The sequence below is a fragment of the Cucumis melo genome, chromosome 5 (assembly GCF_025177605.1).
Source record: "Cucumis melo cultivar AY chromosome 5, USDA_Cmelo_AY_1.0, whole genome shotgun sequence".
In the NCBI taxonomy this organism is placed as follows: domain Eukaryota; kingdom Viridiplantae; phylum Streptophyta; class Magnoliopsida; order Cucurbitales; family Cucurbitaceae; genus Cucumis; species Cucumis melo.
The window spans coordinates 6,762,035-6,776,965 of record NC_066861.1 but is presented as its reverse complement, the minus strand read 5'-3'; the positions used below and the strand labels follow the sequence as shown (position 1 = coordinate 6,776,965).

At 32.8% G+C, this 14,931-nt stretch overlaps 1 long non-coding RNA gene across 4 annotated transcripts; it reads right to left on the bottom strand.

Annotated features, from left to right (window-relative positions):
- Window positions 1–10,214: 10,214 nt before the first annotated feature.
- Window positions 10,215–14,234, bottom strand: LOC127149369 (uncharacterized). 4 transcript variants are annotated; one of them, XR_007820892.1, is made up of 7 exons: window positions 13,701–14,234; window positions 12,521–12,659; window positions 11,641–11,744; window positions 11,215–11,270; window positions 11,023–11,124; window positions 10,616–10,955; window positions 10,215–10,449 (listed from the first exon to the last, which is right to left on the bottom strand). It is a non-coding gene; the product is annotated as an uncharacterized LOC127149369 (long non-coding RNA). The 4 variants fall into 4 exon arrangements; XR_007820890.1 differs by having other exon boundaries at window positions 11,023–11,270; window positions 11,497–11,744; XR_007820889.1 differs by having other exon boundaries at window positions 11,023–11,270.
- Between the last annotated feature and the right edge of the window lie 697 nt (window positions 14,235–14,931).

Below are 14,931 nucleotides of genomic sequence, written 5' to 3'. Positions count from 1 at the left end.
TTTCATAGGCGATAAAAAAAAAGTGAGTTACGTTGTATCATTTTTTTAGTGATTTATTATTTATTTTCACCTCAGTTTATTTAAAATGAGTTTAAAACGGCTAAATAAATTTATTGTTCAATAAAAATTCCATCAAAGTGGCAACAATTTTCTTCTAAATAAGTAAAAGGAAAACAGAGGAGCTTATCAAAGGAAAAATCACTCAAAATTATTAAAAAAAGTTGTGTGGCCTTTTCTTTTTTGTGTCTCCTCCATGTATGATGAAAATGAGGATTATTCATAGTCAAAATCATTTCTTCAAATGACTAAAAATTCAAGGGGTCTTTTCAAAGATATAAAAAAGCGACAAAATATTTACATTGTATAGAACAATTATGAAAATAGAAAAAGCCCAGAGGCCCACCGTGTAAAATACCAAAAATGCCCCGTTAACTACGCCGTCAACATGCGCGTGTAATATATTTGCGATCATTTAGATATTTGCGATCGTTTAGATATTTGCGATCGTTTAGATTTGGCTATTGTTTGGTAGACAATCGTTTAGATATGGCTCTAATTTATTTTTCAATTCTATCGTTTAATTTTGTTACACGATCGTTTAATTTGGTTACGTTGAAATTTGGTTACACGATTGTTTAGATTTGGATTTGGCTATTGTTTGGTACACGGTCGTTTAGATATGTCTACAATTTATTTTTTCAATTCTATCATTTAATTTTATTACATGATCATTTAATTTGGTTACACGATTGTTTAGATTTAATCGTTTAGGTTTAGGGACCCAAATCTAAAGAATTTTTTTTTCAAATCTTGGTATACGATCGTTTAGATTTGGCTAAATGATTTTTTAAAATTCTTTTACTACATGATCGTTTATTTTTTTATACGATTGTTTAGATTTGTCTACACGATCATATAGATTTGGCTAAACAATTTTTAAAATTCTTTTGTTACACAATCGTTTAGATTTGTTTACACAATCATTTAGATTTGGCTAAATGATTTTTTAAATTCTTTTGGTACACGATCGTTTAAATTTGTCTATTGATGATTTATTTTTTTACACGATCGTTTACATTTGGCTACTCCAATCTGAATGATTTTTTTCAAGATTTTTTATACATGATTTTTTAGATTTGCTATTTTTTTGAACACGATCATTTAGATTTGGTTAACCAAATTCAAACGACATAAAAAAAGAAGAGGAAAAGAAGAAAGATAATGGAAAGAAATCACAGCGAAAAAAAGAAAAGAAAAGAAGAAAGACGATGGAAAGATTAAACGACGTAAAAAAGAATCAGAAAAGAAGAAAGACGAAGAAAATATTAAACGATGTGAAAAAGAATCAAAAAAGAAGAATAGACATTGAAAGAAATCGCAAAATCAGAAAAGAAGAAAGATGATGGAAAAAAATCATAGCGAAAAAAAAAGAAAAGAAAAAAGATAATGGAAAAATTTAACGACGTAAAAAAAAATTGAAAAATAAGAAAGATTATGGAAAGAAATCGCAGAAAAAAGGGAGAGGAAAAGAAGAAAGACAATGAAAGAAATCATAGGAGGAAGAATATGAAAGAAATCGCAAGAGGAAGAAGTCGATTTCATCGCGAGGAAGAGAAAAAGATGGAAGGGGAAACTTGGAATATTTAAAAAATGGGTAACTTTCTAGGCTTTGTTACACGGGCTATAAATAATTTGGTATTTTGTCAAATCTATGTAAGTTTCCCAAAATTCAAATTGCTAGTTTTTTTTTTTTAATTTGTAAAAATACCAACTTTGGCCTACACCTCCAAAGGGCATAGAACCTTTTCAACCAAAATGTATTTAAAAAAGTTACCACTTATTTATCCACCTATCTATGTTAGTCCAAATAATTGATTTAGTTATTTTAACCAAACTACCAACAAAACTATAAAAGTACTTAAACAAAAAAAAAAAAAAAAAGTAGCTAAGCACAAAATTAAAAATTAGCAAAATTAAAGAAAAACTAATCAAACAATTGAATTAATTTTAAATAAGGTAGAACGAAATAGGTAGCCACATACATGTTGTGAAGATGACAATGGTTTATACCACCTCCAATCAAGTTCAATTTACCCCTACATCCCACCGAGTCCACTTTACCCCCACATTCCATCGAATCTATTCTACCACCACCTCCCACTGAGTCCACTACACCACTACCTCTCACTCCATTAGAGACCATCCCACCACTACATCCTCCCCTGCTAGAAAACATTTCATTCCTGTAAACCCTAGATTTAAGAATCCCTAAGTTTTCTAAGGAAATCAAGAGGAATAGAGGTCGAATTTAGTTAGAGAAAAATGGTTTAAGACCAGTATTGTAAGAAAAATTGGAAAGGAATAAGTTTCATTAAAGGTGTGTCATTATTTTAGTATCACGGTTAAAATGACAAAGGTTAAGTGTCATCGTTGCTAAGGTAGGCTTGAGGAATTTGTAAAGTGTGGCTAAGTATTGGTTAGGCATTTTTGGATACTCTAGACGACCAAAGAAGGTCATGAGAACCTCTATGGACACAAGTTAGGCGGTTAAAAAGTTAATTTGGTGTGGCCAAGAAGTGTCAAGGCAACCTCTATAGGACAAGGCTAGGCAGGCAAGGACATCTGTGGCAAGAATAATAGCTAGATGACCAAGAACATGTGTGGCACGAATAGCTAGGTGCTTGAAGTGTTAAGATAACCTCTAAAGGGGGGAGACTATACAGCCAAGCAAGATATGCTAGGTGTTGGGTTAAGCAACCAAGGCTTGCTAGAAATCTAACTAAGGAGGGTTTGGCTACGCAAGAGGATGTTGAGCGGCCAAATGCTAGTCTTTTGGATGACGTGGTTCGTTGAAGGTGTTGAGAGATGATTGAAAGGTTAGGCGAGCAAAAGGATGTCATAGGCATTTTACACTTGAGCTAGGCAACAAAGATCGACTAAAGAACCTCTCAAGGCAAAGGGGTAGGTGGCCAAGGATGATAAAAACATTATAGGCGAAGAGGTGAGGTGAAGTATAAGTTGATAACATGTAAGAAACCTAGGTTTTTTTAAATAGGAGTTGTAAGGTGAGCATCATGAGGTGGAAAGTGACAGGGATGATGTGTAAAAGGCAAGGAGGAGGTGTCAATTGAGAAGCATGCAAGGATCCCTATATAAAGAGAACTTTAGATGAATGATGTTCATAATTCACTCGTGCCAATTGGATAATTCCACTTGGAAAATCTCATAAATTGCGTCAAGAAAAAGGCTGCCAAGTAGAGAATAAGCTAGGAAGGGAGGCATTGAAGTGAAGAATGATGGATAAGCAATAAGAGACATGTTGCAGCGAAAATAAAGGATCATGCTTTATTCTATATGCATCTAAACGATTTAGAAGGCAACATGCACATGCTATGCGATGGACCTAAACGAAGAGCCTAAAAGGTAAACGATGAACTTACCTTTTATTGTTCTGTACTTTTTCTTCGATCCTTTTTCTTCTCTACCTGAAGATCACGAACAAGGACAACCACCAAGTTGACCTACTATGTTCAGGACCAAGAACAGAGTTGTGGGGCTGGGTTTTTTTTTTTTGAAGTAAAACTTTAAGAGAGAAAAGGTAGTGTATCGTTTAGGTGGTTTTTAGTAGAACATCATCCTCTCTCATTCTGTAATGAGAAATGTTTTATATGAAATCTTCTTGCAAATTACATGCAATTTATTTCATATATATTCAACACCTCATTAATCCATTAATTCTTAATGGAATTGGTGGCTTCAAATTCACAATAATTTGCCGTATCTCCCATTAACCGTTAGTTAATAGAATAATTAGTCAAAGGGGTATTTTGGTCATTTGACCAATTAAGTCAAAGTCAAACTTTGACTTCTCATAGTCAAAAGTCAACTTTTGGACTTTTTACTATTTTTCCCGTCTTGACTAATTCTAACCTCTCGAGTATGAATCTGTATTCATTTCTCTAAAAATTCAAATCATATTTGAATATAAATCCGGTCAATGTTCAAAGTTAAAAGTCAACATGTTGACTTTTACAACTTTGACCGTTTCAAAACTTTTCAAGATTTTTAAATATGAATCTATATTCATATTTATTTAAATCATATTTAAATACAAAGCTTAAAGTTTATTTTCTTTACTGACTTATATCTTATATATTTGTCGGTTTCTCTCTTTTCTTAATTCGAACAATTCGAGTTACTTCAACATTTTGTTCTTAGTTGAATCCATATGAGCTAGTAGGGGAACCTAAAGGACCTATAGATCATGGGCTCCAACAATTCGAGATTAATTGGTTAAACTCTTTTAGACCAAGCTTAATCAACATTCGTTAACTAAAGAGTCATTCCACTAAAGACTCTTAGTTGCACTTCCCTCACTATAGATATATTTCTGTGCTCCTGATATAACCATGATGAGTAAGTTGATCCTTTACAAATTGTTTGTAATCTCGGTTGGGTCAAAGTATTGTTTTACCCCCGAGATTACATCTTGTTCCTTAAGACCCACTGATCCACTATTGAACAATTGGTTTAAGGTCCAACCTATAAACCTGAATCCTTCTCGGGCCAATTAAAAGGTGGGGCCCCTTGTTCAAGACTTGGATTCAGTCCTTAAGTGAACAACCTATTTACTATCCTAGAAATGGGTAGGAGTGAATTCCGTCTTGCACCCTATGTCTCTAGCTATCACTCGGTCTTATCACTAAAATGGGAGGCTTGTTGGGACAGCGATGATGAGCTGCCTTCACCTATGCAGATCTAGGGATACTACCGAATGAACAGAAGTTCATAGGTAGCTCAAGATTAAGATCAAGTTACCTAGGTCATCATAAATGAAATAGTGAGTTTATAGTTTACGGTGTTATAACAAAAAGTAACTATTTCGTGGTTCCATTCTTATGCAAACCATTTACGTAGGATGCCCCCACTCCCATGTCTCTACATGAACGATTCAAAATTACATCGTTTGTACTAACTACGGAGTGGGTCGCATCATAGTGTTTGTCCAGAATAAGGCACCCAACCTTATTCATACACTATAGACTATTGGGCTATTAACTTGAACTTAATCCATGTTTATGTCTCAACATAAAGTTCAAGTGTATTTGACAAACTCATTAAAATAGCCTCGGAACCTAAATTTATTGGTTTTAAGATTATAGCATTGAATAATAAAATTTATTGAATCAAATAACAAAGTACGAGTTTTAGGACACAAATTCCAATAAAGAAATCATCAAAGGTCATTTTTAAAGCAAAACTAGGCAATGTTGAGTATTTTAGATCTATAAAACTTAATACTTGGAATTGTTGGCTAAACATTTATGTTGAGCTAGTTAAGACATTTGTAAACAGGTTTGTAGAAGGAATTGTCTTGATTTGAGTTCCAGATTTTAAGTTATTAAGCTCCAAAGTTGAGTAAAGATTTTAGACATGGCCAAGGGTGGGTCGAATGTCAGAATGACAATTGTGAAATGGGCATGCATATTAGGCAAGAGGTTATTTAAGCCTTAGCTCATATCCACCATGGCCAGGCAACATGAGACGCGCACCTAGACCATATGGGGTGCCTTGCATGTGAATACAAGGACTGTCATGTGCAGCGCACGACGCACAGTGTGGCTAGTTTTGTGCGCATGCATGCAATGCACAACATGTGTGTGGTGCACATGGCGTGCCAGGGCTTACGAGGTTAGCACGCATCTAGGTCTCTGGGCCTGTGTGCGTGTGTGTAGCCTACCGTCCATACCCTACGCACTAGCCAGCCTACATGACATTTATGTGAAGGAAAACAGTAAGCATGCGTAGCGAAATTGCAGATCTATTTTACCTTAAATGCATCTAAGCTATTTAGAAATCCACATGTCACAATTACCCTATTTAAAAGAATTTAGGGCTAAAAGAAAACTCATACCTTTGTAGCTTTTCGTTCCTTGCAATCTCCTTACAAACTTGAACTGGGGACCACCACTAATGTTGACCTTCTATTCTCCAAACTTAGAATCAAGTTGTGAGACTCGATAAGTGTTGGAAATTGAGAAAGAGATAAAACTTGGAAGTGAGGTTGAGGTTGTGAGTTGAGAAAGAAAAAACTAAAATTGGTATAATTTTTAAAAGTCAGAATTACCAAAAAAACAGCAAAAAAAATTTTCTCGTTTGAAATGAAGCTTATAAATAATCTAATTACATGAAAAAATGCATGTAATTAGTACACAAAATCTCAGTACCTAATATTCCACTAAGCATTAGTGAAACTTAGTGGGCTAGGTTTCTACATCTTATGTAGCCACTTATCCCACTAAATGTTAGTGGGATTATCCAACAAAATTTGACTTTTTACCATTTTGTTCGTCTTGACCAATTCAGACCTTGAGCATGAGTTCGCATTCATTTTTCTAAAATTCAAATAAGATTTGAATATAAAGCCGATCAAAGTTTGACTTTTCAAAATTAAAAGTCAACATTTTGACATTTTTCAACTTTGACTATTTCCATCATTTTCAAGCTTTCGAATATGAATTCGTGTTCATATTTTAGCATTTAAATCATATTTAAATATAAAATTCTATTTCAAATTGATAACCGACATTTATATCACATATATTTGTTGGTTTCTCTCTATTTACCTATTCAAACAATTCAAATTATTCAAACATATTATTTTATGTTAATTCTATATAAGCTAGTAGGGGAACCTAATGGACCTATAGATCATAAGCTCAAACGATTCGAGATTAATTGGTTAAACCTTTTTTAGACCAAGCTAATCAACATTTGTTAACTAATAGGTCATTCCATTAAAGTCCTGTAATTGCACTGTCCTCACTATAGATATATTTAGAGAAACTGGCAAAATTAGCACGCTTTTTTTTTTCAATAGTAGCACTTTTTTTAAAACTCGTAAAACTATTCTTTTTGGTCAATCTCGGGCGAGATTGACCATCGAGATTTTCTAAAATATTAAAAAATTTCAACTTGCTGATTGTTTTGGGTTTTCTTGATGCATCTCGATAGGTAATTAGACTGAGATTTTACCATTTTTCAAATCTTCTCAAATTTTGTTTAATTTGTTTTGAGAAAGTTAGTCCTTCACAAATTGTTCGTAACTTCTGCTAGGTCAAAAATCTGTTTTGTTCCCTATATTACATCTTACTCATTAAGTCCCACTGATCCACTATTGAACAGTTGGTTTAAAATCCAACCTATAAATTAAATCCCTTTCGGACCAATGAGAGAGTGGGACCTCTTGTTCAAGACTTGGATTTAGTCCCTAAAGGAACGACCTATCTGAAGGGATGAAAGCCCTTGCACAGGGGAAGTATTACAGAACCATTACCAATTTTAATATGAACCTAACAATACCAATACATAGGCAAAACTATACAGAAACTAATTTCTATTATGGTTAAGCATGCTATTAACAAAAAAATTACAAAGAATGAAGAATAGGAAACTTACGATCGTAGACGACTCTAGATCTACAAACTACCAAATTTAGAGACACCACCACTTAAAACCTTCCTATTCTCTAGGTTATTTGGTTTGTGGAAACCAAAGTTAGAGAAGAGAATTTTCAGAGAGAGCAAGAGAGAGTTTTCTTCTTGAAAGAAAAAATGTAGTACGCAACCCACAACCTTCTGTTTTGTTATGTAGATATCTCCCTCCTCTTCAGACAGAAGAAGTGGAATGTGGAGAGAAAAAATAGGAACGTGGGAAAACTACCTGCGTTCCCTATTAACTTAATAAATTAATATTAATATTAAAATAATTAATTAACTAAATTAAATTATTAATTAAGTTAATAATTAATTGAATCGTATTTAATTAATATTCATTTAGATCATATTTAAATGAATATCTCTCGCATAACTTATAGTTTTAATTTAATTAAATCAAATTAAACTAAACTATTAATTAATTAATTTCTAAATTAAATATCTTATATTTAATTCAATCCAAATTTGAATCATATTCAAATATAAATTTCTCTCATAACCTATAGTTTTAATATGTATCATATACACATTAAATTTTAACCTATAGTTTTAATAAGAATCTAATTCACATTAAATATAATTAATATTTGAACTCATTAAAATATTTTATTATCTCAAAAATTAATTTTGAATCATATCCAAAATTAAAATAATATAATAAAATTTAATTAAAATATAAACTTTATATTATATTGTATCACCATACATTATATTAATTTTCAAAATAAATGTGAACATTTCAAATTACAACAAATACAATTAAATTTCATTACCCTTTACGAGCTAGGAAGGGGACCTAATGAGCCTACAGATCATAAGCTACAATGATGAGATTAATTGGCTAAACTCATTAATCACATTAATCAATATTCGTTAATTGTGTATACACTCCACTAAAGACTCCCAGCTGAACTTTTCTCACTGTAAATATATTTCTGTGTCTATGAATACAGACCAATACTAATAAATTAGTCCTTCACAAGTGTTTGTAACACCAGCTGGATCAAATTATCGTTTTACCCCTAGGTTGCTTCTAGTCCTTAAATACTAATGCTCCTCTAATGAACAACCTATTTATTTTCCAATCACTAACGAGAAACCTATGTGGTGCCGTAAAAAGGGTAGGCCCATTTGTTCATGTCCTGGAGACACCATTTAATCGGACACTTATCTACTTACCCAAAAATCGGGAATGAGTGAATTCTATCTTGTGTGATTATGTTTTCAGCTCCCAACTTGGTCTTGTCCCCAAAATGATAAGCATATTGAGTTGGTAATCTGGCCACTCTCACCCGTATAAATTGAAAAACAATCCTTCACGAACAGGAGTTTATAATATACTTATGATTAAAACTAAGTTACCAAGGTCATTCTAATAAAATAGAAACCTAACTAGTTAATGGAGTTACATCTAGTAGTCACTGTTTCACGGTCTGGTCTTATGCAAATCCATTGCATAGGATACGCTCACTTCCATGTCACTACATAAACGCGTTGGATCATTGCGTTTGTATCAAATACAATGTGAACCGTATTCATAGTGTTACTAGGATAAGGTACCCAACCTTATACCTATACTATAGACCCTTTAAGTTGTATCTCCAACATTGATCTATGTATGTCTCTATATACTGTTCAAGACTCATCAAATAACTTAGGATGTTAGTTTATTGTATCTAGGTTATTAGGACAAAACTAATAATATAATCAATAACACTTATTGAAATTATAATAATAACACTTTGTTAATAACAATCAATGGATTTATTTACTATTTACGAGTTTTAGGAGATAAAACCCAACATTATCTACCCGATCTTACCCTATATCCCTAGCTATCCATATGGTCTTACCTCTAAAATGAGAGGCTTATTGGGCCAACCTGTAGAGCTGTCCTCACCTATGCAGATTTAAGGATAATTCCATTTGAACAGAAGTTCATAGTTAGTTCAGGATTAAGATTATGTTACCTAGGTCATCAATAATTGAAATAGTCAGTTTTAAATGGTCAATGATTTTATAACGTAAAAGTGACTATTTTATGGTTCCAGTTTTATTTAAACTCTTTACATAGGATGCCCCCACTTCCATGTCTTTACATGAACGATTCATGATCATGTCGTTTATACTAATTACAAAACGGGTCACATCTATAGTGTCCTCAAAATAAGGCGCTTAACCTTATTCACACACTATAGACCGTTTGAGCTATATACTTGAACTTGATCCACGTTTATGTCTCTACACAAAGTTCAAGTCTAGACTAGTTTACACTACAAGAAATTTGGTCATTAAAGGTCGTTAATGTCAGTTGGCAACCAACATCTTTGCGAGCGTTATTAAAGGCCTTTAATGTCGGTTTATAACTGACATTAAAGGCCTCTTTAATGTTGGTTAAAAACCGACATTATAGGCCTTCAATGCCGGTTATAAACCAACATCTTTGATGCTGTTATTGAAGACCTTTAATGTCGGTTTAGAACTGACATTAAAGATGTCTTTAATGTCGTTTTTAGACCGCCACTAAAGATGCCTTTAATGTCATTTCTAAACCAACATGAAAGGCCTCTTTAATGTCAATTTAAAAATGACATCTTTGCCTTGTACCGAGCCTGTTTTTTCAATTTTATTTTTTATTAAATTGTTTCATTTGTTGTCCATTTTTTATAAACCGACATTGAGTCCATGTACATAAATATTTTTCCTCACCCCAACAAATCAATAAAATTAACATTATTTTAGAAACTATAATATTTGTCTTTTACATTTGTATACACAAAATAAAATCTTAATATTGTATTTATATATACATTCTACAGTAGTACATGAAACAAGATCTTAATACAAGACTTTAACAAGAAATTCTAAACGTCTATTCAGTCTTCAACCTTCAACAATAGCCTGGCTATTTACACAATCACTTCACTTTCAACTCGATATGTCTTCAATCATTCTACAAGCAATATCAAAATAAACCATTAAAAAATTTCTTTACAACGATTGGAAGGACATTGAAATTTACTTAAATAAGAGAAGTTAACACGATTAAGGATGCACATCTTCAAAAAAAAAAAAAAAAAAAAAAACAGTTAAAACTTAGTATATGAAAAGGTAACTACCCTCTGTTCGAGCATTAGTCTTCTGAGTTTTTATGAGCATTAGTCTTCCTTTGTACTATTTGTAGGTAAGTCATTAGAATAAGCTACATCGAAATACTAAATTAATGAGCCTACTGAAAAAGTTTCACATATATTCTAATAGAGCAGATGCTATAAAAAAGAGACTTACCCATTCGAGGATCATTCCCTTTCGAATTTGACCATTGAAAGCATCAAGTGCTTTTTGCCCTATCAAGAGTTCAAGAACCAATATGCCAAATCCAAAAACATCAGTCTTTTGTGAAGATTGTCATTATAGTGCTTGTAGCAATTTGACTATTCTTCCAACATTAGTATGATCCTAAAGAGACTATGTTAATAATCAAATAACAAATGAGGTATTGATTAAAGTTTTAAATAATACAAACCTGCAAAGAGATCTTCACAACTTGAAGTATGAGAAAAGAAATCCAAACAACAAACAAAATGGAGATTCCTTTCCCATCGTATAGATTGAAGCATATTAATTCCTAGAGAAAAAAGGTCAAGATAACAAAAACATTCAGTTCATTCAAATTCTCCATTTGCATAAACAATGAATCAATAAATTTGAGCCCCACTAGTTCTGTTATCTGTTCTTTGAGAATCAGTGGGTCATAATCAACATCAACCAATACTGCAAAACCATAAAAAAAAAAAAAAGATAAAGATAAACACAAAACATTAACAATTTCTTAACTATCTCCATTTTCCATTTTCCTTTTATCCTATTCATTTTGATTATTTAGCTAAAAATTTAAATTATCCGAATTGAACCAAAAGAATTGTCAAACAAGGCAATATACCTTTTAGCTAAAAAGTCGAAATTATTATTAAAGACTTCAAATAACCATTTTACTTACGTTCGCCATGAGAATTCACAACAATCTCATATTGTTTAGCAAATTCTTTTTGAGGAAAAGGAAAAAAACCAATAAAGAGCAAATTATGACCTCCAAACAAAACCAAACATTATTAGAAGAACATAGGAAAATCAATTAGAAAACCTTGAGAATAGTTTCTTCTTTCCACATCTTAATTGCCTCAAAGAAAGACATGGTTTCTTCTTTCTACATCTCAATTCCCTCAAAGAAAGACATGGAGGAAGTCCCTGTGAATCAAACAACCAAAAAAAGAATCCATATAACCATGCATAAGTCTGGAGTTGGGAAAAGAAAAAAGAAAGAAAAAATGACAAACCAATAAAGAGAATAATGATGAGACAGTGAAAAGCCAGTAGGGGAAAACAACGCTAAAGGAAACACCAACAGTGGTTCCAAGCATGAACATGGGTTGAAACAACAATGCTAAATTATGATCTATAATCTGCACATCCTTCGTCGGATGAGCCATCCTTAAATTGTACCAAACTGATGATATAGAAGCTCCCATTATCATACGTACAACAAAACAAACACATCCCATTAATTATAAGAATTTTCTTTAATTCAAAGAAAGATTATTTGAGGAATTTTAGATTTAAAAGAGCAAGCAATACATTTCGAAAATACAATCCATCAGATAAAAGCCTTTCAAGAGAATACAAATTGCATTGTTGAACCAAGAAAAACAAAGTTCTAAAAGAGAATAAAGATCTATATACGCTGTACAACTCTTCAACTCTTTCCTTGAGTTTTAAAGAGTGGTTGCACTAATCTTTGTTAGCTTGAATTAACTAGTTTGGGTATGAGACAGGAAATGACATGTATATGGTGATGGGAAGGACAAGCCCAATAAAGTAGAGAAACATACAAAATAAAGTGAGGTGTAGTAAAGCACGATAAAGCACAAAAAAAGATAATGCAAATAGTATCCTATAAATAGATATGCAGTGGAGTGACAATTGAATGTCAAAAACAAACACATAAGGAAATAAGAAAAAATTACCTCAAGCAGGAAGCATCAAATTCAAGAGAGGCATCAATAGCAACATCCTCATAAGTTGCAACAGGTTGATTAACGATGGGTTGGGTCTAAGGTGGAGTAAAAAATGGAACACTTCTCTTTTCATTGTGAAAATTCAACTCTAGCATTTTGTGAAAGGCCAGAAAACTACTAAGAACAAAAGGACTCAAGGAAAAAAGGAAAAAAAGAAACCAAATTAAGATTTCATTTCATCAATACACAACATAGAAAGGAAAGAAACCAATTTTAAAATATAAGGAGAAATTAATGGAAAATGAGGGATAAATTTTTTACCACTTACTCGTCCATGGGGGAGGGTCTTCTTTGAAAGCAGACATATATAAAAGGAAATACAGGAATTCTCACAAATGAAACAATAAATAAATAACAAAATAATCACCCATATTAGTAATAATTAAGGAGTTGGATCATCTAAAATAAAGTATTATAAAAAAGTTCACAACAAAGTATATATTTTTGTACTTAGACTTCTTGCAACAAACTAAGGGACTCGGAAAATGCTAAATAGTTGTGGATGGGCAAAGAAAAGATATTTCTAAAACCAGAAATTTTTATTGAACTCAAGAACAGAAATGCTTTCAAGTTGAGAAAGCATATCGATATTATTATCACCGTGCTTCATTTAGGATGTAAGAAAAATTACCAACAATGTCAAATTTATAAGCCGAGATTCTACCCATCCTTTCCAAGAGCGCAGGTCGTCGACATCAACTACTACTATACCAATTTGCAAATAGTTTTTGTAGCTTTAAAAAAACATTAGTATTGTTGAGGAAATTTTAAAAAAATCAAATTAAAACTATTTCAAAGACAATTCTTGCCATGTTGTTTAGTTTGTTTGAGGTATGTGTCACTGTCACAGTAATAATTTTAAACCCATCATGAAACTTTTTCTAAGTGAAATGCTAAAATTAAGTCGCAAGGGCCAAAGACTTCTTATAAAGTTCAACTACCAAATTTGGAAGCATCAATGGAAGAAATAGAGTTGATGGATTTATGGAACAAAATGCATAACAAGGATTGAAGATGATTTGCATTCACATAAGAAAACGCATACGCAACGTGTAAAAACATGAAAGAAGGCAGATAACTAGCAAAACAACCCATCTAAAATAATTGAGATTCAAGAAAGAGGAAGCACCTGAGGTTTCAAATAACTAATTATAGCTTGAACTTCTCTCCACGATTCCTGCATCCATACATGCGATCTACTTTAGTTCTAACTCAAATTCCCCAATCAAGTAAATTCCAAAAGGGTTAAAAGTTCTCACTATAATAGATACTTTTTCTCTAATATCCTCCAAAATTTCAAGAACCAAATGCCACAAATACAAGACAATTTATCACAATTGAAAATCAAGAAGTTACTTGAGAAATGTGTGCTCGTTCCAACTAGGTATACGTCACAAATGCCACCTCCAGTGGTCTCGCAAGTCAATACCATCATGCTTGTAGAAAGCTCCTTCGGTAGTACCCCCTACTCTGCCAAACCCTCATCGGCCTTATGTAAAATCACAGAGGCTGCCTCGTCGTTGATATGTTAATCAGTAATACTAACAATAGTCTCGCACAAACTCTCGATGTTAGGGTCCTCGATGTGGATAAAATGTTCAACGGCAGGTGAATTAGATTCTGGAGGAATCAGGTCCATCAGGTGAGGCATATGTGGTAGACACCGAGGATGAACCTTCATCTAAGAAAGAAGGTAAGGAGAAATCTAAGAAAGAAGAGAAATCTATAATTTTTGTGATCGAGAAAACCTTTCCTATTAGTTTCTAATTAAATTCATATAATTTTCATGACTAAGATCATTAGAGTCAACGAAGGAAAGTTAAGGTACCAAGTACCAATTTCAGAATTCCACCATTTCAAATGCAAAGCTCCAATAGATAAGTTTCAAATACGAGCATGCATTTACAGCCAATTACAAAACAAAAAACATATAGAAACAATAAACTTAAAGAATCATTACTAAGATGAAGGCATTACCGAGACCGTGGTACTGAACAAATTGAAGGAGACCACACTCTCTTCGATTAAGAAAAGACAACAACGATGCTTTCTCTGTAACTTCAAGGCCAGTGGAAGACGTGGAGATGGAGAGCCTAGGACTTCTTCTCTGAGTGAAGTACTTCGGAACGGAATCTAGTTGAAGTGTAGAAATAAAAGACAATCAGAGAGAAGACATTGAAGCGAGAGAGTGTGACGATGGAGAGGTAAGTGGAAGAGAAATGGTGGTGGCTATGGATGGTGAAGTGTTGAGCACGACAGTGGTTTTAGGGTTTAGAGGATGATATGAAAGATGGTGTGAAAGAGAGAGTTTTAGGAGAAGAAGGTCACGAGCGCGTTAATAACTTTGGTAAGAATTGCTT